Here is a 24,465-nt window from a genome sequence, read left to right as displayed (position 1 = left end):
AGCTTGGATTTGGCGTTGCGGTGGCTACAGCTCCAATGAGACCCCTAGCCTGGGAAGCTCCATATGCCAAAAAAAATTTCAAAACTGGTGACAATTTTTTAGAGCAATACGCCACAATTTGCAACATAAATATGTGAAACTGAAAGCTGGGATTGGGGGGAATGCATCAGGAACCTAAGAGAATATACCATAACAGGGATATGACATTAAGCAAAGATTGCTAAGACTACTACTTTCAGTGAACAGTTAAGGCAGGCAATAACAATTGAAAAAAGGTGTACAGGCTTATAGCTTCATTCTAGGCATCCAGTCAACAATTTACAAGAAAATGGAACATTCAAAAAATGTTGGCTAATGAGGGAGGGTGAGTTATATTCAAATTCATTCCATATTTAAATTCAGCCATAAAAATACAAGAAAATATAACTGATATATCAATATTAGCAGTTCTCAAAAGAGAGTCCATCTGCAGATCCTTCCAAAGGGTCCATGGGGCCAAAACTATTTTCATAACAATAATATTTCACATAACATTAACAATGCTATTCACTCTCATTCTTTTTGCAAAGAGATTTTTTAAAAAGATTTTTATTTGGAAAAATATAATTGTTTTTTATTAGATATGTTGTTTAACATATACATGTTCCTGTTATTTTATAAATTTCTCAATTTTAACTTCTAATGTGGCAAATATCTATAGATTTAACTCACATGAACAAGAGCTCTTTAAGGCTGTTAATAGTTTTTAAGAGTATAAGGGGGTTCTGAGACCAATAAATATAAGAATTGTCTATTCTGGGGAAGGGCAAGCTTTACTAAGCATGACCCCAAATCTAGAAGACCAACACATATGTTAATAATTTTTGCCTTTTCTAGGGCCGCTCCCACGGCATATGGAGGTTTCCAGGCTAGGGGTCCAATCGGAGCTGTAGCCACTAGTCAACACCAGAGCCACAGCAATGCAGGATCCGAGCCACATCTGCAACCTACACCGAAGCTCACGGCAACGCCAGATCCTTAACCCACTGAGCAAGGCCAGGGATCGAACCTGCAACCTCATGGTTCCTAGTCAGATTCGTTAACCACTGCGCCACAATGGGAATTCCAGATATAAGTATTTTAAACTTCTATACAACCAAAAATAAACATAAGCAAAATTACAAGAAAAATTGACAATTTAGGGGCAATACAACATACAATGAGTTCACAGTATTCATATATGAGGAGCTCTTTTACATCACTAAGGAAGAGACAGCTACCCTCCAAAATTGGCATAAGGACATGAAAACTAATGGGAAAACAGTATATGGAGCCAATATACATGTAGAAAAATAACCCTCAAACTTATTAATCACCAAAACAATGGAAATTAAAACTCACCAAATCAACAATGATATTTTAAATTTATAATACATAATTCAGGAAGAGTGCAGGGAAACAGGGGTCAGTATAGTAAGAATATAAATAATTACAACCTCTCCAAAAGGCTATACAGCAACATGGATCAGAAATCTTTTTTCTTTTTTCTTTTTTAGGGCTGCACCTGAGTCATGTGGTACTTCCCCCGGATAGGGGTTGAATAGAAGCTACAGCTGCCTGCTGTGAGCTACACCACGGCTCGTGGCAATCCCTGACCCACTGGGAGAGGGCAGGGATAGAACCAGCATCCTCATGGATATTAGTCGGATTCGTTTCCACCGTGCCACAATGGGAACTCCATGAAATCTTAAAAGTGTACATACTTCTCAACCTCCAATTATACCCAAACGGGATAAAAACATATCCAAAGGTATGCTACATGAATATTTGTTGAGGCATTATTTGTTAGTAACTGCAAAAGAAAAAAGCTAGAAACAAATATCCACCAAGAAGCGGTGGTTGAATATACTACGGCATCCTATTGTGTGGATTAATTATTATTTGATGACTTAAAATGCTGTGTTTTAAATGAAAAGATATCTTTGATATATTAGGTTTAAAAAAAAGCAGCTATAATTTTTGATAAATCATTTCAGTAAAAGATAAAAGATACCTATCTGTAAAAGAACTAAGCTGTGCCTGCAATTTTAGGTATGCGTTAATAAGCATCTAATATGCTTTATTACATTTAATCATCAAAACTTTATGATATAGGCTGCCTTCTCTAAACCTCAGATCTTTCATCTGCAAAACTGAAAAAAATAATCTGCCCCAAAAGCCCAAATCACAAAACTATTAAATGGTGGAGCCCAGATTTGATTTCAGGTCTTCGGAATCCTAGAACCCAAACTATATTACATTAAATATCACCTATACACCAAAAGGTTAACAGTGTATCAACAGGACTATTGCTCTCCCCATTCCAGCTACCTTTTTTTTTTTTTTGTCTTTTTGCGATTTCTTGGGCCACTCCTGCGGCATATGGAGGTTCCCAAGCTAGGGGTCAAATCAGAGCGATAGCCACCAGCCTACGCCAGAGCCACAGCAACGTGGTATCCGAGCTGTGTCTGACCTACACCACAGCTCACAGCAAAGCTGAATCCTTAAACCAATGAGCGAGGCCAGGGATCGAACCTGCAACCTCATGGTTCCTAGTCAGATTCGTTAACCACTGAGCCACTCCTACCTTTATCTTTTTTTTTTATCTATTTCTTGCCATGACGAATGCATTTTATTTTTTTCAACAGAAAAAAAAAAAAAAGAGAGAATTTTGTTTTTAAATACTCTGGCTCGGAGTTCCCGTTGCAGACAGCGGAAACAAATAGGACCAGTAATCATGAGGTTTCGGGTTTGATCCCTGACTTCACTCAGTGGTTTTTAAGAAGTCAGCATTTCTGTGAGCTGTGGTGTAGGTCATAGACATGGCTCAGATCCCACGTTGCTGTGGCTGTGGTGTAGGCCAGCAGCTACAGCTTCAATTTGACCCCTAGCCTGGGAACTTTCACATGCTGCAGGTATGGCCCTAAACAAACAAACAAGAAATTAACTAATTAATTAAATAGATATAAACATACATTCTCTGGCTCAAAAGCCAGAGACTCAATTTTGGGAAGAAAAACATTTGCAGCACAACTTACAAATTCACTATCTCTTGTAATTCACCATTATCTACAGAACAAAAAAAAGGCAGCTTCCTCTGAAGTGCCACAGAAAGTTTATGGACTTTAGCATCAATAGGCCTGGTTTAAAATCTGCAACTTAAAGAGTTCCCACTGTGGCTCAGTGCGTTATGAACCCAACTAGTATTCATGAGGATGCAAATTCAATCCCTGGCCTCACTTAGCAGGTTAAAGGGTCTGGCCTTGCGTGACCTGTGGTATAGGTCACAGGCAAGGCTCAGATCCAGCGTGACTGTGGCTGTGGCATCAGCTGGCAGCTGCAGCTCCGATCTGACCCCAGCCTGGTAATTTTCATATGCTGCAGATGCAGCCCTAAAAAACAATCCAAAAAAAATTAAATTAAAATTTTGAAAAATTAAAAAAAATAAAATCCACAACTTATAAGCTATGAACCTTAAGCAAATGGCTTAACCTCTCTGAAATTCTATTTTCTTATTTGTAAAACACTAATTATAACTCCTGTCTCTCAAGATTTATATACATTCATACCTATCCTAGCTCAATAGTAAACTGATATAAATTACACCATGATTACACATCTCCTCAATACTAATTAATGGCTCATTTTCTATTTCAATTTAATTTAAATCAAAACCAGAAATAGCCAGGAAAATAAATTCTCCTGCTTTTGGGAAACTCCACACCTGGGAGAAGCAATGTGAAACAAGCATTTTTACTGTCTCCTTACTATTGAATCTGTCCTGCCGACTTTTGTGTGTACAATAGTCTAGCATACAGTTGGCCTTAAATGGTGGATGAATAAATGTGAAGATCTTGGAACACCTTACACTCTCTCTCTCCCCTAATGAGACTCATTATCACTCAAGTCTAAAAGCCTTCACAAGAAGCTGTGGTGCTAATTAACATTCAACAACAGTTTTGATTGCAAAAAGCAATCATGCAGCACTTTCATCCAACTTAATTTCCTGAAAACTTGTAATTTCCAAAGAAATATCACTCAAACACAAAGTTCTGGGAATAATCTTAAAATCAGAGAGACAGAGAGGGTGAGCAAGAGTGTTCTTAAACCTTAGTCCAGTTCCCTCACAGGAACCAAAAGAGTCAGACTCTCACAGCAAGCTAAAAGGTCTTCCCTGTATTCATTTTATTAGCCTTACTGGCATTCGTTTAGCAATAGTTCATAAACAGTATCATAAAAGTTAAATTACTAATTAAAAATAATCCCTGTTCTGGAATTAAACAGAAATAAATTTAGAAATTTCAACTTGTCTATAAATTTAACTCTATTACTAGACTGACAATGAAACAACCACACTACAAAACAACTACAGAATCCTAATCTTCTGTAAACACTTGAAGTTTCACCTCCATCAACTAAAGACAATATCCAATCATTCCACAAATACTGAGTATCCACTATTCATTATCAAAAAAAATATTTACTGAAATCCTATTATCCAGGCATTGCTCTTAGCTCTGGAAATACACAAGGCTCTACAGAAAACTCCTTGCACTCACTGTAACTTAAATTTTCAACAAAGGAGGAGGAAAGAGTTAGATATAAACAAAATAAGTAAATTGTATATAACAAAGTGATCAATGTTTTTGCTGTTGTTTTATTTTAAGTACAGAGGGAAATGAAAAGCACAGGATCCAGGAACAGCTACAATTTTAAAAATACGGGTCAAAGAAGGCCTTTCTGAGAAAAACATTTTAACAAGGTCTTAAAGATGAAACTAAGTAAAACTAGCACAAGTTCTAGTCCTACATAGATCAGATTCATTAATGGGAACCTGGTGAACTAATTTTCTCAATTCCTGAAAAGGGCTGGTACAAGACAAAGTTTAAGACTTAGAAGATTTGAAAGAAACCAATTCTTAAGAAGAAACAATAATTAAGGGAATTACTAAATTTCTACTGTAAAAGAGAAAATATCTGATTGTAGCAAGAAAAGTCATGAAAATATAGCAAGTAAAAATATAGCAAGTCCTTTTTTATTTCATTCCTTCCTTTCTTCTTTCTCTCCCTCCCTTTCTTTCATTTATGATAAAGCTTCAATGCCATCAACCATAAAATTAACATTTACAATACTGTCATTTTGCCATTGTCAGGCTTCAATCTTTAGCTACTTAAGCTTAACTTCCAACTCTTTCTATTTCTATTTCCCAGAAACACCAAAGAATTAACAAATCAAAGATTATCCATTAATTCCTGTTTTATGTGTTCACCAAAAGATAGGAAAAGAGTAAAATTAACATATTTGAACAACAGGATTATAGCTGTATTGTAAGTGTAATAAAGGATTATAAACATGAGTATAAATATTTGGAGAATATTTTCAGTTTTCTCTATTTTGTTGCAGTCAATGCAATCACACTGTACATACTCCTTTGCAATGCATGCAACTTATTCTTATTATGAACTTATTTCTGTAAATATTACTGTATATCACCATTTTTAATCCTATTACATGAATACCACAAGACTGCTGAAAGGATTAAATAAATGTAGGGGATGGACAAGCACTATTTAAGCAGTATTACTGTTATTAGTCCCAGGATTAAATTTTTCATGAACATTCATGTATATGTAAATTTATGAACATATCCTTATTTTTTTTCCTTAAAGTCCCAGAAGTAGAACTTCTGAAACTCTGCCACACTGCCCTCCAGAAAGCCTATATAAATTTACTTTTCTTCAACAACACATCTGCCCAAACCCTTGTCACCAACTAAGTACTGTATTTCTAATCTTTGCCAATTTCATTGTGGAAGAAGTAGTGTAATTTTGTTTCATTCTACTTTTATGTTTCATCAACTATACCAAATTGAATACTCTTTTCACATGTTGACTATTTTCATTTACCTTTATGTGAATTGCTTATTAAGATATTTTTGGGGAGTTCCCATTGTGGCGCTGCAGAAATGAATCCAACTAGTATCCATGAGGATGTGGGTTCGATCCCTGGCCTTGCTCAGTGATCAGGGATCCGGCATTCCCATGAGCTGTGGTGTGGGCTGCAGATGCAGCTGAGATCCCACACTGTTACGACTGTGGTGTAGGCTGGCAGCTGTAGCTCTGATTCGCCTCTAGCCTGGGAACTTCCATATGCGGCAGGTACAGCCCTAAAAACGGAAAAAAAAAAAAAAGCTATTTTAGGAAGCTCCCCTGTGGTACAGCAGATTAAGGATTCAGCGCTGCCACAGCTGTAACGCAGGTTGCAACTGTAGCAGAGGTTCAACCCCTGGTCATGGAACTTCCACATGCCAGGGATGAAGCCAAAGGAAAAAAAGATATTTTAAATTTAAATATTTAATTATTTAAAGTGAATTACTCTAATGTTAATGATCAGTATAGTCATACATTAGATTTGTTTAAAGCATGTCATATGTACTGCCATTCTACATAAACATGTGCTTATGTTATATACACTTTAAGGGAGTAATAAGTGTTCATTCCATCATAATCCTCAACTTAATACGTTTCACCACTAATTTTTTTTTTTTTTTTTTTTTTTTTTTTGTCTTTTTAGGGCCGTACCCACAGCATATGGAGGTTCCCAGGCTAGGGGTCTAATCGGAACTACAGCCGCCAGCCTATACCACAGCCATAGCAACACCTGATCCGAGCCACGTCTGCAACCCACACCACAGCTCACGGCAACGCAGGATCCTCAACCCACTGAGCAAGGCCAGGGATCGAACCCACAACCTCATGATTCCTAGTCAGATTCATTTTCACTCTGCCACAACGGGAACTTCATCACCACTAATATTTTAAAAACAGAACACTGGTATCAAAGTCTAAGGGGCAGAGGGATTCAAACTAAAGTCTCCAAAACTACCTAATTATGTAACATATGGTATTCCCATTAATACATTCATTTAAAAGAATGAAGTAGAATCCTTAAGTATTATCATGGAAAATGACCATGACATATTAACAAATGAAAAAGGGATACACACATGATCCATTTATAACTATGGCTAAAGTAAAACAAATACAGAGTGAGAATAGGGAACCAGTCGCTGTCCTAGGTGCTAGAGACCTAGTGATGATCAAGATAAGCAGGTTCTTTTCTTGTTTTTATGGAGCTTGCTAGTTAACAGGTATCCTTTATTTGAATTTGCTTTTAGCATTAAGCCACAACAGAATACAATAAAATTTTTCTCAATTTATTCCCAAATATAAGTTTGAACATAAGAAAGACGAATATAGCCACACAAACCACTTTCTCAATTTTACAGCAGAAATTACAATACAGGAAATCTAGAAAGTTATACATACACACAATATGTTGCCTAGTGTTAATGAAAGAAAAAAAGTCTCAAAGTCATTTTTTAAATTTTAGTTACACTCAAGAATTTTTTATTATCCAAATTTAAAGCTCAATTGATAATATTACACTAAAGAAATCAAGTTACGAAATATTAATATGATCCCAATTTTGTTTAAAAATTATTTGTAGCATATTAAATACTGTACACGCCTAGAAAAATACTTTGAACTTACTAGTAGTAATTTCTGGAGACAGGAATAAAGTGAGCAGTAAATCAGAGAATATTTTACATATTTTATTTTGTACACTTTTATATTGTTTTGAGTATCTATTAAGGTAAAATAATATCCTTAAGATATAAATAAAATAAAAGTTTCAGGGGCAGAAGAATCAGGAACTTGGTTCCATTAAAATCTTCCTGTGTAGGAATTCTTGTGGCTCAGCAGGTTAAGAACCCGACTAGAATCCATAAGAATGAGGGGTTTGATTCCTGATCCTGCTCAGTGGGTTAAGGATCCAGTATTGCTGCAAGCTGGGGCATAGGTCACAGAAGCGGCTGAGATCCTGAGTTGCTGAATCAACCCCTAACCTGGGAACTTCCGTGTGCCACAGGCGAGATCTTAAAAAGATTTAAAAAGTAAAAATAAAAATGAAAAACATTTTAAAGTAAAAAAAAAAAATTTCCCATGTAATACTTTAATATAATCAATATGGAACTTTTTGAAATAAAAAAATCAGTGTTATATAGATATAAAAAGCAGTAACAGAGTACCCTCTATGATGAGTGATTTCCAAGATTTTTGGTTATGTTTAAAAAAAATAGGTGCAAAACAAAATGTAAGGTTTATTTAAAGAATGAGAACTATGACTAAGTATATATATATATATAAAATATATATGTGTGTGTGTATACACACTAACACACACACACATATATAATTAATAATAACCAAAAACTAATAAACTGGTCACCTATGGGGGAAGGAGAGGATAAAAACTAGATTTTTCTGACTATACTTCATATTGTAGATTTGGAACCATGAAATTTATAATATATATAATATTTGTAATTATAGTTATAAAACAAGAGTAAATCAAAATGCAAACAGGTTATTCCCCAAAAGTGACAGCAAAATGAACAAATGAACCAAACTATACATCAAGTAGTGGTTTACACTTAAGAGAAATCATTTTAAATGATTTTAAAACAATAATTTGACTGTAAATTTCTGGAAGAATTTATTGATTATTATTAATTGTAGAATTCTTAAATTGTTTTCAGCAGCCATTTTCTAAAATAAGCTCAAAGTAATTCTAATATGTATATATAAATAACACAGCAAGTAATTCACTACTCTCAAGGCTTTCAGTGTAACTGAAAAGAGCTAAAACATAAATCGTAAAAAAGTTAAAGGGAAAATCTTATAATCCTAAACCCTTAAACTTGAAATAAAATCATACTGGGAAATACTGGTAGGACTTCGTGGTGTATTTTCTCATTTAAATAATCATACTAAAAAAATTTAAAAACCTCACTGGCCACCTCAATCAAATACTAGGAAAAGAATCAGGCATTCCTGCTGTTCCTGGAAAAATCATAATTGACTGAGGTAAAGAAGTTCTTTTTTACATAAGGACTCCAGTAAATAAAACAGAAGGAATGACAGAATATCACTACCATCAGATATAATAATCTAGATCAAGGTCAGCAAACTTTTTCTACAAAGAGCCAGATAATAAATATTTTAGACTTTACAGGTCATATAGCATCTGTCTTAACTACCCTACTTTGCCACTGCAGCACAAAAGCAGCTCTAGACAGTATATTAAGCAAAGCGTGACTACGTTCTAATAAAACTTTATTTCCAAAATATGGAGTGAATCTGATTTGGTCTGTGGACTGCAGTTTGCCTTAATCTACACACTAGTCATCAATGTAGATGAAAGAATGGTGGAGAACTCTGTAGTGGAGGGTGAATCAGGTTGACAAGAATAAACCCAGCAATCAACCATAACATCACAAAAAAGACAAACGGTATTTTCCGCCCAATATTATGCAATACTCAGCACCACCTAATAAATCTAAAAGACTCTAAAACAGTTTGCAGGTGAAATATAGGAAATAAGGGGGGATAAAGGAATATACCACTCTATTAAATAACCACAGAGATAAGATCACCAAAATCCATAATGTGGGAAATTCCAAAAGATAAATGATCTGATTGCTTCAATAAATAAATGACAAGGAAAAGAGGGGAAAATATCAATAGCAATTAGATTTTAAAACAGCAACCAAATGCAACATATGGACCTGTTTTGGACCCTAATTCAAAAGAAACCACCTTTTTTTTTTGAGAAAAAAAAATACAACTGGGAAGTGTGAACACTGACTGGATATCTGATGTCAAGGAATTTTTTGAATAGTCCATGAAAGGTAGAATCATGATGCTGCAGTTACGTTTGTTTATTTTAAGCATTCTTAGATATATTTTCTCCCCAAATCATATAATGTCTGAAACCTGTTGAAAAATATTTGGAATAGTGGTGAAGGTATAGATGAAACAAAATTGACCACATATAGATAATTACAGTAATTGGAGATGGACACATGGACATATGGTGGTTCATTACCCAACTCTCTCCACTTTTATATAATTGAAAGCTTTTTAATTATGAATCATTTAAAAATAAACACTCCAAATGGAAAAAACATTCAACCATCTGTTTGGAACTACTAGGTTCCTTAAAAAACATATAAATATATTAATGAAAATTACTCCATTCTACCAGAAGCCAATTTCAGTGCCATTAGAGAGCCAAGTGAAAAGAGAAATAAAAAGAATCGAGAAAGGAGAAAAAAGGAAACCGTGACTCATTCTTCCCTCATTCTTCCCTTTCCTCAGCTCAGTTAGTAACAAAGCAGTGAGGTGCTGCAACAAGCTGCTCCTTTAAAAATGTCCTGGCAAGGACAAAGAGTATTTTATTTTATAGGAAAAGGTCTCCCATGAAAATCACTCTGCCTCAAGCTGTGAAAACCAAGCGATGTTCTTAGAACCTCCAAGGATTGTGGCTTCTTCAAAGCAGGAAATAAAAAGTTAAGAAAAGAAAAATATTTTTCAGAGAGCAGGGGAAAAAGACTCTCTTCCCCACTTCCTCAGAATTGAAAAGGAAGATTAAAAACTGAAGGAAAAAAAATAGTGTACTCTACATAACTCAATTCACAGTTAATGGCCTTCAATGATTTGGAACGGTATAAAGAGTTCTTCAAATTTTTGGAAGACTCCTCAGACTATTTAACTCTACTGAACAAGAATGTAGACATCCAAGTTGGGGGAAAAAAAGATCTTTACATTCCACAGTAATCTCGTCTGCCCATGATAGTTAAAACATTTAATACCTAATGGTCAAATATAAAACAAACTGTCACTACACATAGACTAGCCTGAAAATAGTTTTCCAGAGAAAAATATGCAGTGTAAAAATGACTGACTACAGAGACATCAAATCTACTTAAAATACACTTCTCACATTAAAAACAAACAGGAGTTTCTGTCATGGTGCAGCAGAAACGAATCCGACTAGGAAGCATAAGTTTGCAGGTTCGATCCCTGACCTCTCTCAATGGACTAAGAATCTAGCATTGCCATGAGCTGTGGTGTACGTCTACAGACGTAGCTCGGATCCTGCGTTGCTGTGGCTGTGGAGTAGGCCAGCAGCTGTAGCTCCAATTCGACCCCTAGCCTGGGAACCTCCACATGCTGTGGGTGCAGCCCTAAGAAAAAAAGCAAAATAAATTATTAAAAATCATTGCAATTCTCCCTTAAAAAATAAAAAAAATACAGATACAAAAAAACAAACAAAAACTTTATGGGCACTAGGCCAACATCTGCTTATTACAAACAGTACTCACTGAAAAGGTGACAGATCCCTAACAGGAACTGTAACTTTCTTAACGCCCTGTAAAACATATTCAAGATAGAATTTCCCTTATAGGCATGCCTCAGAGACACTGCAGGTTTGGTTTCAGATGATCGCAATAAAGTGAATATCACAATAAAATGAGTGACACAAATTTTCTGGTTTCCCAATATACATAAAAGTTATGTTTATACTACATGGTAGTCTATTAAGCATGCAACAGCATCATGTCTAAAAAAAACCCAATGTATATACCTTAATTTTAAAATTCTTTATCGCTAAAAGTGCTACAATCTGTAGAAAACAAGTATTTGCAAAGCACAATAAAGCTAAACATAATAAAGAAAAGCACAGTAAGACAAGGTATGACTGTACTTTAAAAAGGCATCTGGTAATGATTTTTCGTCACATAACTTAAAAAAAAAAATTTGGAGCTTTCCTTACGACCATCCTACACATGCCCATTCAAAAACAAAACAAAATAAAAAACTAGGAAACAAAGAGATAACAACCTACACCTAAGCCTTAATTATTTTTATTAATACTACTAATAACAGCACTAAGATTACTCTGCCAGACACTATGCCAAGTACCTCACATGCATAATTACCTCCTTTATGCGTTACAATCACCCAGAAAAGTAGGTATGATTATCATATCCAGATGAGCACACTGAAACTACAAAAACCAACTTGTCTAAGCCCACTATATCTAATCAAAGAGGGGGTTCTGGCCTTATGTCAAAAATAGACATAAAGCTATATCTACCTAAAGATACTACAAAATCTCACTCCAAAAGAAATTTAATTTACAGAGTATCCTCCAAAACCTTCCCCTCTGAAACATGGAATTCATCTACACAGAGCAAGGATACAGGACATGTGTCAGGGAGTAAATTTATTATCTTCTCCTTCTTCCCTAAGTGGGGCAGCTCTGTCTCTTCTCTAGCATTACTACTAAATTGTTGTTTCTAAAATGTAAAATCCAAATGGACAGTTCATTACAATCACACAGTAGGATAGTAAGGTCAAAGAGCAAAGATTTAGGCATCAGAGAGATTGGGATCCATTCCCAGTTCTGCCCTTTTGCTAGTTTTGTGTTCTTTACACTCCAGAAGGGCCTCAGGTTCTTTGTCTGTAAAATGGAGATATCAACCAGGTGCAAGTTCTTTAAATGTTGGCTCCCCTCCCTTCTCTTCTAAAAGCAAGGTCAGAATACCTAAGGTAGACACCAAAGTGTGATCCAAGTGTAAAACAATCCTTAGAGGGATCCTATAAGCATCATTTCCTAAACTTGTTTGGCTATAGAGTATTTAATACAATATAACATTGCTTAGAGTGAATAGGTAGAAAATGCTAACCAAAGGACTTTCACATTGGTTAAAAAATATCTTGCTTCAGAGTCTTTGATAGCTCTTTTGGCTCTTCAGTGTTCATTTTTATCCACTATCTAGTTCCTGCCTGCATTCTGGATGGCTAAGCTAGCAAATAAATGCCTTGGGGATATATAAATACTCTGTTTATAAACAATTATACATTAAAACCCAGATATCCTCTTATAAGTGTGGTCTCAAAAATCCAGCAGGGCTTGTTATTGCAACATTGACAGAAAACAGTATTTTTCTACTAGCCTGCCAGTTACAAAGTAGAGGAGACAGAAGAAAATGTTTGTGTATCAGTTTTCATTTACCAGAACTGTAGGAAATAAACCAAATTATTAAAAACAGAATGTGTACCTGGCCTCACCTGTAGAGAAAAAGGCAGTACAGAGGATAGGAGCCAATTATACTTCATCTGAATTTTGTATCATCACAGATTTTTACTGTGATCTTAAACTTAAGAAAACTAAGAAAAGTTCCTCAGAAGCACAGAAAATTTTCTCCAAGTCATGAGTGCCATAAATCAACCTTTTAAATTAATACTTAACTACCCCCAAAAACTAAAAAAAAAAAAACACTACTTAGAGAAACATGCTTATGAACTGATGTGTTAAAATTTGGTCTCTTTGTTCAAGATTCAACACTTTAAAAATTTCTGGTTTACTTTTCAACAGCCAACATTTATTAAGCATCGATTAGATAAAGCCTTGTTAAAGTTAAATGAAACAACAGTGCTTGGCACACAGTAAACACTCAAAGATAGCTGAATTTGAATGATTCTAGTTCTGAGATCTGGGCTCCCATCATTAGCATCCAGGGAAACTCAATACTCATCACAATCATTACCTTTTTTCTAATTAACTTCTTTCCCAACCCTCAAGCCTATGGTCAACAACAGCATTTCTTTCTTTTTTTTCTTTTATCCTTTGTCTTTTTAGGGTCACACACAAGGCATATGGAGGCTCCCAGGCTAGGGGTCGAATCAGAGCTGCAGCTGCCAGCTGACACCACAGCCACAGCAACACGAGATCCAAGTCACATCCATGACCTATACCTCAGCCTACCGCAACACCAGATTTTTAACCCACTGAGCAAGGGCAGGGATTGAGCCCACATCTTCACGGATACTAGTCAGGTTCCCTATTGCTAAGCCGCAATGGGCACTCCAATAGCAGCATTTCTTACCTCTTCCCTAAACTTTAGAAAGTACACAGCCTTTCTTAAGTATATGTAAGAAACAAAAATATGTCATTTTTAATTGGAACATAAAGTAGCATTTTTAAACAATACCTCACTCCTAAACAAATGACAGCTGACAAGCTCTATAATTTATACCAATGCCACATACGAGATGGTAGAGGCAGAAAATCTCTGGCTCTGGGGGATCTTTCTTTTCTAAGGACCCCAGGAACTGGCCCACCTACTCCTACTTCAGAAGTCACTACGCACAGGCTCTTTGTTTCTTACTACGTACTCATTCTCCACTACAGCAAAAATATAATACTAGAATATGTCCTCTATCCTTTGAGAGTACACAGCCATTCTTTAATTTTCTAGAAAATGACAGGAGGTAAAGATATACTGTAATTCTAAAGTCTCAAAAGCTTCTCAATAAAGGTTATCCCTGATGTTCAACTGAATTTAAACAGAAGTACTTTGTTCTTTAGTACTCTTCTCAGATTCAAGGGCACAGCAAGCATTTGCTACTTACAGAGAAAATAACTCTCTTCATCTAAGAATCATGCCCTAGGCCAGCCAAACATCTTACAATGTACACATTTAGTCAGAGAAGCAGATACCACGTTGATCAGTAAAAACCAAATTATTAGCCTGACGACATGATTTCTCAAAACCCAATACAGGCAGCCAAATTTTACACTATTTAAGAAGCCGTCTTATTTAGCAAGAGAATCTATATTGTTTATTAATAGTTCTTACTTTCTCTGGGAAAGCTCTTGAATTGACATACTAATATACACTATATCAGACAAATACTATCTGAGAGATTTAAAAAAAAGAGAGAACCTGTAAAAATTAGTTTTCATAAACCCCCACAATATAATTCCATGTCTAAATACATCAATGGTGAAAGAGCTTGTTCATATTAAAATAGCCTATTTATGTCTCCTGCAGAATAAGCTACTTGGTGAAAATAAATGAACTGATTTGTCACTTTTCGTTATTCTAAATCTCTCTTCTACCTTCATCCACTCCAAATAAACTCCTAGAAGGCTTGGGGATATTGTAGTAGCTGGACAGACTCAACATTTCAAAGATATTGTGCTTACCAACCAGTGCAACCTTGCACCCAAGTTAGTTCTTTCATTCAGCTATCCTTTCAGAGTTCACAGCCACTCTGCGCTAATCCGCAGTATAACGTAAGTGTCTATATTTCTTTGTCTCTTTGCTTTCACTACTACTACTCCTTCATGTTTAAAGAAAAGCCCAGGTCTAGCTTTATAAATTAATTTCTTTATCAAGACTTAAGTGTTCCTAGAAACATCAATGATAGTTTGATAACCTGGAAACTCTAACACCATGTAACTATCACATATAGTATACATGTAACTAGCATAAAAAATTGCTTTCAACTCAAATATGCATTAAAGTAACCCACTATAGAAAGCACTGTGTTCCACACTGCAGGAAATACAAAGGTGAGTAAAATACTGTTTTTGCCACACTATAATTTATAATCATCTAGGGAGAGATAAGACAAGTTAACTATAGAATACAATGCAGAATATGAGAGTGATTGTGCTAAAGGAGTTAACATGCAAATAAATGCATCTCATGCCTTGGAAAAAAGGCATGGAAGACTAAGTAGTTGTGTGGCATGTGCAATTCTAAAAGCTGGGTAGGTCTTTCAGATAGCAAGGGGAGAAAATTTATGACTTTAGGCTAATAAGATTCCATTGGGACCAGGACAATCATGGTAATGACAACATCTAACAAGTGTAACAATAAGAATTTTAATATATATTTTTAACAGATGTACTAAAATATGGGGAAAAAAGTCATTACCTCCTACACCAAGCACCTTTCTGAAGAACATAAATCTCTCAATCTCCTTTAATGTGGTATATAATTTCAAAATAAACTGAAGACATGACTAAAAACAAAACAAAGCAATGAGACAAATCAATGAAGTGTTTTTAAACTACACTTTATCTGTTCCGTGAGAATAAATAGACTATACGTATGTGATTAGACAGACTGACAACAATATTACATAATAACACAATTCCTGGAAAATTCTAAACCTGCACCACTACTGTTCAGTATAATAACCAGCAACCAGTGGCTACCTTAAAATGTGGCTACTCCAAATTAGGATGTGCTATGAGAATAAAATACCCACTAGAGGTTGTGAAGATTTAGTACCCCAAAATGCAAATTTTATCATTAGTAAATTTTATATTGATTACATATTGGAATAATATTTCAGATATGCTGCCTTAAATAAAACATATTCTTAAAATTAAGTTCAACTGTCTCTTTACTCTTTTTAATGTGGCTCCTAGAAAATTTAAATTACAAAAAAGACTCACATTTGTGGCTTACATTATATTTCTATTGAACACTCTGGTTTAAATAACTGCTTAATATTTATATTGTTTGTATTTGTATAATTGCTTCATGTTGTTGTTTCACGTTGGCATGGTAATTACTTGATCATAACAATACAAATTTCCCAAACGTCTATGCCTCAGTATCTAGATACTGAAAAGGTGAGATACCTGCCAAAAAAGTATGTCAACCTCTTAATTATCCTTTTGGAGCAAATGTGGAAAACACAACCAACTACAAACTTTTCCAGAAACATCTACCAAACAGTGTATACTCCAGGCACTGCTGGCTGATGTCCTGAGATTATGTTAGATAAGTACTCAGTGATGCAAAGACAAGGGGACAAGGAAATAGGAGAGTGAACCCTGAAGAGCAATGAAGGAAGTCAAAGGATGACAGCTGGACAGCAAGGGCCTGGAGAAGAACCAAGTCAGATCCCAGCAGGACAGGACTCTAGGAAAAAGGATACTCCGGGAAAAGAACAGAGGGTAAGCAGAGTCTAGAGAATGCTTAATAGAATTTGAGTAAAAACAAGATGGTGATCATTGCAAGTTGTGCAAGATAAAGAAAATGGCAACAAAAAAGTGTAAAAAAAAAGGAAAGGAAATGTGATCGCTATTTTGGAAACAATTTGATAATTCTTTAAAACATTAAAGGGAGTTACCATATGACCTAGCAATTCCACTCCTAAGTAAATACCTTGAAAATCTGAAAATACGTCTACACAAAAATCTGCTTGCAAATGCTCATAGCATCATCACTGATGACAGACAAAAAGGTAAGTATCCAGTGTCCACTGACTGATGAAGAGATAAACAAATGGGTAGCATTTCCATATAATGGAATATTATTCAACAATAAAAAGTAATGAGGTACTGATAAATGTTATAACATGGATGAACCTAGAAGACAGCATGTGAAGTAAAAGAAGAACCCTGTCACAAAAGGCCACATATTGTATGATTTCATTTATATGAAATGTCGAGAATAGGCAAATCCATAGAGACAGAGAATAGATTAGCGGTTGCCTAGAGCTGAGAGGAAGGGAAACGTAAGGAATGATTACTAATGGATAGAGGGTTTCTTTTAGGGTTGATAAAAATGTTCTAAATGGTTGCCTGACTCTGTGAATACTGAAAACCACTGAGCCATATACCTTAAATTAATGAATTTTATGGTATGTGAATTATGTATCAATAATGCAGTTTTTAAAAATAAATATAATCACTGTATACTACTCACTTCTGCAAATACTGTGTAATGTCTACACATTGAATATTAATCATTAATAATAATAAATTATTTAAAAATAATGATATAATTATATTAGTAAAATAGTAAAAGGGAGGTGGGAATGACAGTAAGTAATAACTAAAAATAATTTTAAGAAACCGACAAACAACATACTAATTAAAATTATGACAAAACTACTAAAGAAAATAGCTGTCATAACTAAAGCTGCCTGAGAAACAGAAATGAGGGACAAAAGTTTAGTTTCCATAATAAGACTTTCCACATTCTTTAATTTCTTTAATCATAAGACTGAATGAATTACTTAATAAAACAATTTTTTTTAAATGTTAAAGACTAAGGAATGCTTGGTTTAGGAGCAGAATGAAACCGTGCGCTCTTAAAGAGGTAAAAGGCACAGGCTTCACTGACATTGACGCACTCTGCGCCTCTGATCTCTCAAGAGAACAGGTTCTCTCATCTAAGATGTTAGAAAAATAGAAAGTTAAGGTAAAATATCAATTATCTTTGTCTTTTTCTTTACCATAAAATAAACAACTATTTCCTGCAAGAACACACAATATCTATTTGATACTATATACGATTTCTCAACTACACAAACCGTGGCAAATATTTTAAATGTGCCACCAAAAGTTCATTGGTTATGATTATTATCACTTTACCTCTTAATGACAAGAGAAGCACTCTCTCATCTTTGTACTTCTCATCTAACTCACATTTGGAAAAATAAGGGTTTAGTAATCTACTAGGATGAAAAACAATAGCAATTTTCTGGAATAACTGATTTAAATTTTGTTTTAATTCTAACACTCTTATGCTAAAGCCAGGATTAATATAGGTCTGTATACACAAAATGTAACTCCACAACAGAAATTACCGTAAAGATTCAGAATATCTATGGAATGATACCTAAGAAATGAGAATCCTAGCTGTCTCCAAGAAAGAGAACCAGTAGCTACAGGCAGAAACGGAGATTGATGAATGCTTTTAACTTCTGAATGTAAGTAAATTCCATTTTTTAAAGCAAAATATGTAAATAAGACAAGTATGGAATTGTTCATCATACAACATCCAATTAATAATTGTGGTTGTCACTGTATGTTATGTAAATGCGATACACATATAACTATGTATCATTATGGGAGCCCTACCAACTCAAAGATTCCCCCTTCCCTTCAGAGTTTAAATAATGTGTGAAGTGCAAAAGCTCTAAAATTCTAGTAAGACAGTAAATGCACCTACAATACTGTCAGTCTGATGGCAGGCATAACTCTAGCACTCCAATTTTCCAGGTGCTGCCTTTAGGAACTCAAAAGTTTAGGAGGAGAAATTTAACTCAGCTGAATAATTTCAACACAGATTATGAAGAAAGTGGTTAATGAAATAAGAAGAATTAACTGATTTTATGAAATAAGGGGAAGTAGAGGGAGTCACATCTAAAAAAAAAAAAATAGGTTAGCCTTCCTTGGAAAAGAATCTGAATCATCTTTTCTCTTATATTAGTCAAATAAACCCCTAAGAATTTCTTAGACTTCCAAAAAAGAAAAAAGTACTTTGTCATGACTGTCCTTCAGATCAACAATTAATATACCTACCTTTTCAATTCTCGTTACAGAGGCCATAAGTGTATTTGGTGGTTACTCTCTAACAGTTAATCACAATTCAAAAGAAAGCTTAAATGACTTCACGCAGTGCCTTCTAAGCATTCTGCAAACAGAAGTGAAGGGCATGTCAAAATCCAAACACCAACTCCATGTAAAGCACAAAAAAAAAAACAAAAAGACAACTGTTGCTGAGTTGCTGAGATGACTGTTGCTGAATAATATATACAGATGAACTATGGAAGAAAGAGTTGGAAATGATACTCTGGGCTAGCATACTGAAGTCTTTTAGTACCTTTATCTGTTATCACTGAAAGCCAACTAGAGTTGGTCAACCAGACAGAGATGACCCAGTTTTCTTCCTCATCACTTCAGTACCCAAGAAATTAGAGACTGTCTGATGCAGTGAAGAGTTACTACAGAACCTCAGCTATTCAGAAGAGACTTTCCTGCCCGCCCCCTGTCCTTTTAAAAGAGAGTGAAGTTAGTATAATTTAACTTTTTCTAGGTCAACATTTTGAACAATTATCAGAGTGATGTCCCCTGGAGCAGTGTAAGCCTACACTAAGTAATCCCAATATGCCTATTTTCCTGAATTGTCTGCCTATACTTTTTAGAAGGTGTAATGCTTAGTATCAGTGTACATTCATTCCCTTCTAATTTACAGTTAAAAAAAAAAAAAAAAAAAAAAAAAAAAAGACAACTAGGAGCTTCCTTTGTGGCTCAGCGGATTAAGGACCCAACATAGTCTCCATGAGGATGCAGGTTCAATCTCTGGCCTCACTCAGTAGGTTAAGGATCTGGTGTTGCCACAAACTGCAGCATAGGTCACAGATGCAGCTAGGACGGTGTTGCTGTGGCTGTGGGGTAGGCCTCAGCTGCAGCTCCAATCTGACTCCTAGCCTGGGAACTCCCATATGCCACAGGTGCGGCCTTAAAAAGAAAGAAAAAAAAATTTTTTTTTAACTTTAAAAGGCAACTGAATGATTTAGAATTATGTATTAAATTAAAAAAAAAAAAAAAAAAGAACTCCAGGGAGTTCCCTGTTGGCCTAGCAGTTAAGGACCCAGATTTGTCACTGCTGTGGCTCAGTTTTTTTGCTTTTTTTTTTTTGTCTTTTTGCCATTTTCTTGGGCCACTCCCTCGGCATATGGAGGTTCCCAGGCTAGGGGTCCAATCAGAGGTACAGCTGCAGGCCTATGCCATAGCAACTCGGGATCCAAGCCACATCTGCAATCTGCACCACAGCCCACGGCAACGCCGGATCCTTAACCCACTGTGCAAGGCCAGGGATGGAACCCACAACCTCATGGTTCTTAGTTGGATTTGTTAACCACTGAGCCACGACAGGAACTCCCTGTGGCTCAGTTTTGATCCCTTGCCTGGGAACTTCTGCATGCCATAGATGTGGCCAAAAAAGAAAAAAGAACTCTAAATAAAAGCCAAAAAATAGAGAAAAGTGGATACACCATTTGTGTGAGGATTTCAGCTGCTCAGAAGCCTTTCTGGTTTACTTTCTGATTTACTTCCTGATTGTCAAATACTAACCAATTCCAGAAAGACGAAGTTCCAAATAACCCAAATGCACACTGATGCACACTATTATCCTTTAACGAAAAAAAGAAAATCAAAAACTAAACTGTGAAGGCTCACAGTTTCAGACATAACAAGTAGCCAAAAGATACTTAACTGATTGCCTATATACATATAAAAATAATAATTTTAAAAACTTTCATGAACTTTGCTGTCAAATACTGAAAGGAAGAGTAGAACACTTTGAACACTTCACAACCTATAGGAAGAGATGGATAGAAATAATAATCCTTAATAATGGCTAATTTGGAGAATCACATTCTAATATTACCTGGAAAGAATTTACTTATGAACAATCAATTTTACTTATGAACAATCAATACCATTCAATAAAAATTTACTTATGAACAATCAATGCTTTTCAATAAAAATCAGCTCCAACCAAATATGAAACAAAAAAATACCATATATTACTTATTTTTCCTTTTGTGATGGCAGAAGCTCTAATATTTTCATTTTCAATGTTCAAATTAATATGTTTCCTCTGAAATCTTAAAAGAACTGAGCATTTTTTTCCAAAATAAGTATTTAAGTAATTTAAGTATTTGCTAACAGGCATGCCTGAAACTAATTTAAAAAGTAGTACTAATCATGAAAGTCTTACGCAGGCACTGCCAAATTATCAATGAAAAACTATCCTAGAAGCAAAGGGCACTTTAGCTTATCTCTGGAATCCAAGTGTTAAGGTAACAGCAATCCATTCTTTGCAACATTTATAACAAAGAGCAAGAGCTCTAGAATCAGAATGCATGGGTTTCAATTCTAGCAAAGTAACTTTCTGGTCAGGCAATCTTACTCAAGTTGTTTCACCTCTCTAAATCTCATTTACATATCTATAAAGTAGGGATAATAGTATTAGCCACTTTGTAGAGGTGTAATGATTAAAAGAGCTGTTGCATGGGAGTTCCCATTGTGGCACAGCAAAAACGAATCTAATTAGGAACCATGACGTTTCCGTTCATCCCTGACCTTGTTCAGTGGGTTAAGGATCTAGCATTGCCATGAGCGGTGGTGTAGGTCGCAGATGTGGCTTGGATCCCTCATTGCTGTGGTTGTGGTGTAGGTCGGCAGCCGCAGCTCCAATTAAACCCCTAACCTGGGAACCTCCATATGCCAAGGGTGCAGCCCTAAAAAGACCAAAAAAAAAAAAAAAAGACCTGTTGCAGGTAAAGAATTCGGCAGAGTTCTTATTAGCATGTAGTAAACATGCAATGGGTATATCACATGTCAATCTCATTATTCATGGCCCCTTTCTATTAAAGCAACCTAAGCTTCCTAAGCCAAGAAATTCAACAGGATACAATTAATAGTAATGGAAAAATGAAGTATTAATGTTATGCTTTTCACCAATGTTACTAATATTTTTGCCTGTTTACCTAACATCTCTCTGGCTTTAGAGCATGCTCATTCAATCCTCAGTCTGTAAATTCATTTAAATTATACCATTATTGAAAATACGAGTTTGTAGAAAAATAGTGCCTCCTTTGTCACAAATGTTTACTTTTTATTATTAAAATGATTTGAAAGGACATTCAAGAAATTAACAACTGCAGACTATGTCAACAAGGGAATACGTTAAAGGCTCACATTTGTGCCATTGTTGGCCATGGTATCATAGACACAAAAGGAAAAGTTGGTTTGGCAGAATTTGTTTCAAAATAAGCAAATATCACTGCTTCAATCTGATCTAAGGAAACTTCAACTGCAAACCAGCAATAATGGAAAAAAATCATTATAAAAGGATGATTTTATAATCATCAGAATTTCAACCTGCATACCCTTTGAAAGTAAACCTTTCTTCCCAAAACATGAGCAAAAGTGACAAAGGAAACTGCAAACTAAAAATCCAAATCTAAAAAGCTGTGTCTTTATATCTTGTGCCAGACCAAGCATATTACAAACACGGGTACAAACTGAAATAATTTACTGAATGTCCATTACGTGCTAAATATTAACTTATTTTTTAAAACTAGAATAAAAAAATAATAAATAGACAGAATATATATCCCTTGGAATTGCCTGGTGGCCTAGCAGTTAAGGATCTGGTATTGCCACTGCCATAGCTTGGGCCACTATTGTGGCAAGAGTTTGATCCCTGGCCCAGGAATGGCCAAAAAAAAAAAGAATAAATATCTCTTTATCCTTTATCATAATAGCAGGAACTCTTGGGAAAACAAATTATTCTCCTTTAACTCCACTGTCAGTTTTTCCTTGCTGCTCTATTCACACAGGTCTTCAAATAATTTCTACATCGCACTCAATCATTTTCAAAGATAATTTATATAACAAGAAAGATCTATATTACCCAAGATAGAAGCAAAAATTGCAACCTCTACTTTAAAACCAATGAACCATGAAAATACTTCTATCTTTAAATATCACACAAGATTCCCTCTCCACCCCCCCACACACAAAAAAAGGCTAGAAAATGATGCTAAACATTCCAACAAATTCATTTATTCATGGTGATTATGTCCTTAGTAGAACAATATTTAGGAAATCAGGTTGGTCCTGTTAATACCAGCATATAATTCCATCACACTCACGTGCTCTGCCCCTCTATTCTCTGTTGCAGGGTGGAGCATCACAAGAGACACAGCAGTCCCACAGCTTGCCCCATCCCATCCCTGTGCAACAATCCCAAGAGTGTATGGAACTGTGGCACCAGGGTCAGCACAGGCAAGTGTGGAACACTTCCAACAAGTATGGAACTGTGGCACCAGCGTCAGCACAGGCATTTCACTGCCTTCTCTAAACATAAAGCACACACAAAAGTAGAGCTCGATGGTCTCAACATCTGCTGCTGACACAAAAAACTCTAGAGTCCCCAGTATTGATGCCTCTTCAAAACAGTATCTCACACCTGCAACCCAAGTCCAAAACAAGGGGCAGCCAGCACAAGGTACAAGTATACACTGATTTTCAGCTGAACTATTCCAGTGAAATGAGAAATGTCACCTATTTTCTAAATGCAATTCCCAATCATAAATCGATATGTGACTCTCTGAGGTGCCTTGAAGTTTTTGCCTAGTACCTGCAATTTAGAGTTATTTCACAATCAGCATTCTAGAAGTGCAAGTGACAAGAGAGCATGCAATTGAACCTATGAAGGTTTAGTGTTTTAACAACTCTGGAAAGGTCTGATGGGGAAAGGAATGAAAATAAAGTTCTGGTTTTCAGTTTCACACATGAGCTCTCTTCCACATTAACATGGACAATCCAGAAATAGGCTAAATTCTAATAACCTAATTTTTATATGTGTCACAAAGAGATTAAACTCCCTTAAGAATAAAGAAACTCTAGGTTGACACCTGCTCTTTGATTTTAGTCACCATACAGCTAAGTACTGCACAGTTAAGGTGCAACTACTATCAATTATTCTCTCTTCACTAAAAAAAAAATCTTGATCTATAAAGGTTTCATGAGGAAGTAAGTGATACTCATTGTCTTAGCTGGACAACTAGTTAAATTTCCACTAATAGTTTACCAAAAGGATTATTACTAATGGTTTAACCAAAGACCATCCCTTACTATCTTTATTTTGAGTAAAATACCATATGATTCTACAGAAGAACTGTATAGCTATTAACACTTATTTACTAACACTTGAATCTGGAAGTGGATCCAAAAACAGGTTTCACCAAAGGAAAAAAAAAAAAATTCAAATATACTGATTTAAACTGGGATGAATGCTTAACTCAACAAAAAAAGGCAAAAAAATACTTACAAAATCAACTTTTAATTTCTGGTAAAGTCTGCATATTACCATTATTTTAAATGCAAGGTTTACCTAAGAATGACAATTATTTCTGCAAA

General features: G+C 35.3%; 1 protein-coding gene, 1 long non-coding RNA gene and 1 other non-coding gene across 6 annotated transcripts in view; 1 reads left to right on the top strand and 2 right to left on the bottom strand.

The window, feature by feature from the left end:
- Positions 1 to 24,465, bottom strand: part of GSK3B (glycogen synthase kinase 3 beta) — a 233,450-nt gene that overhangs the window by 204,401 nt on the left and 4,584 nt on the right.
- Positions 1,514 to 6,624, top strand: LOC146397716 (uncharacterized). The gene is made up of 2 exons (XR_014824790.1): positions 1,514 to 2,421; positions 2,934 to 6,624. It is a non-coding gene; the product is annotated as an uncharacterized LOC146397716 (long non-coding RNA).
- MIR6529 (microRNA mir-6529) lies at positions 17,824 to 17,907 on the bottom strand. The gene has a single exon (NR_162183.1). It is a non-coding gene; the product is annotated as a microRNA mir-6529 (primary transcript).

The sequence above is a fragment of the Sus scrofa genome, chromosome 13 (assembly GCF_054392235.1).
Source record: "Sus scrofa isolate SSC_HxYL_T2T_F1_AM1 chromosome 13, Sscrofa_HxYL_maternal_Yorkshire_Landrace_v2.0, whole genome shotgun sequence".
NCBI classification, from domain to species: Eukaryota; Metazoa; Chordata; class Mammalia; order Artiodactyla; family Suidae; genus Sus; species Sus scrofa.
The sequence above is the reverse complement of the archived record's forward strand: the minus strand, read 5'-3'. Positions and strand labels throughout refer to the sequence as shown.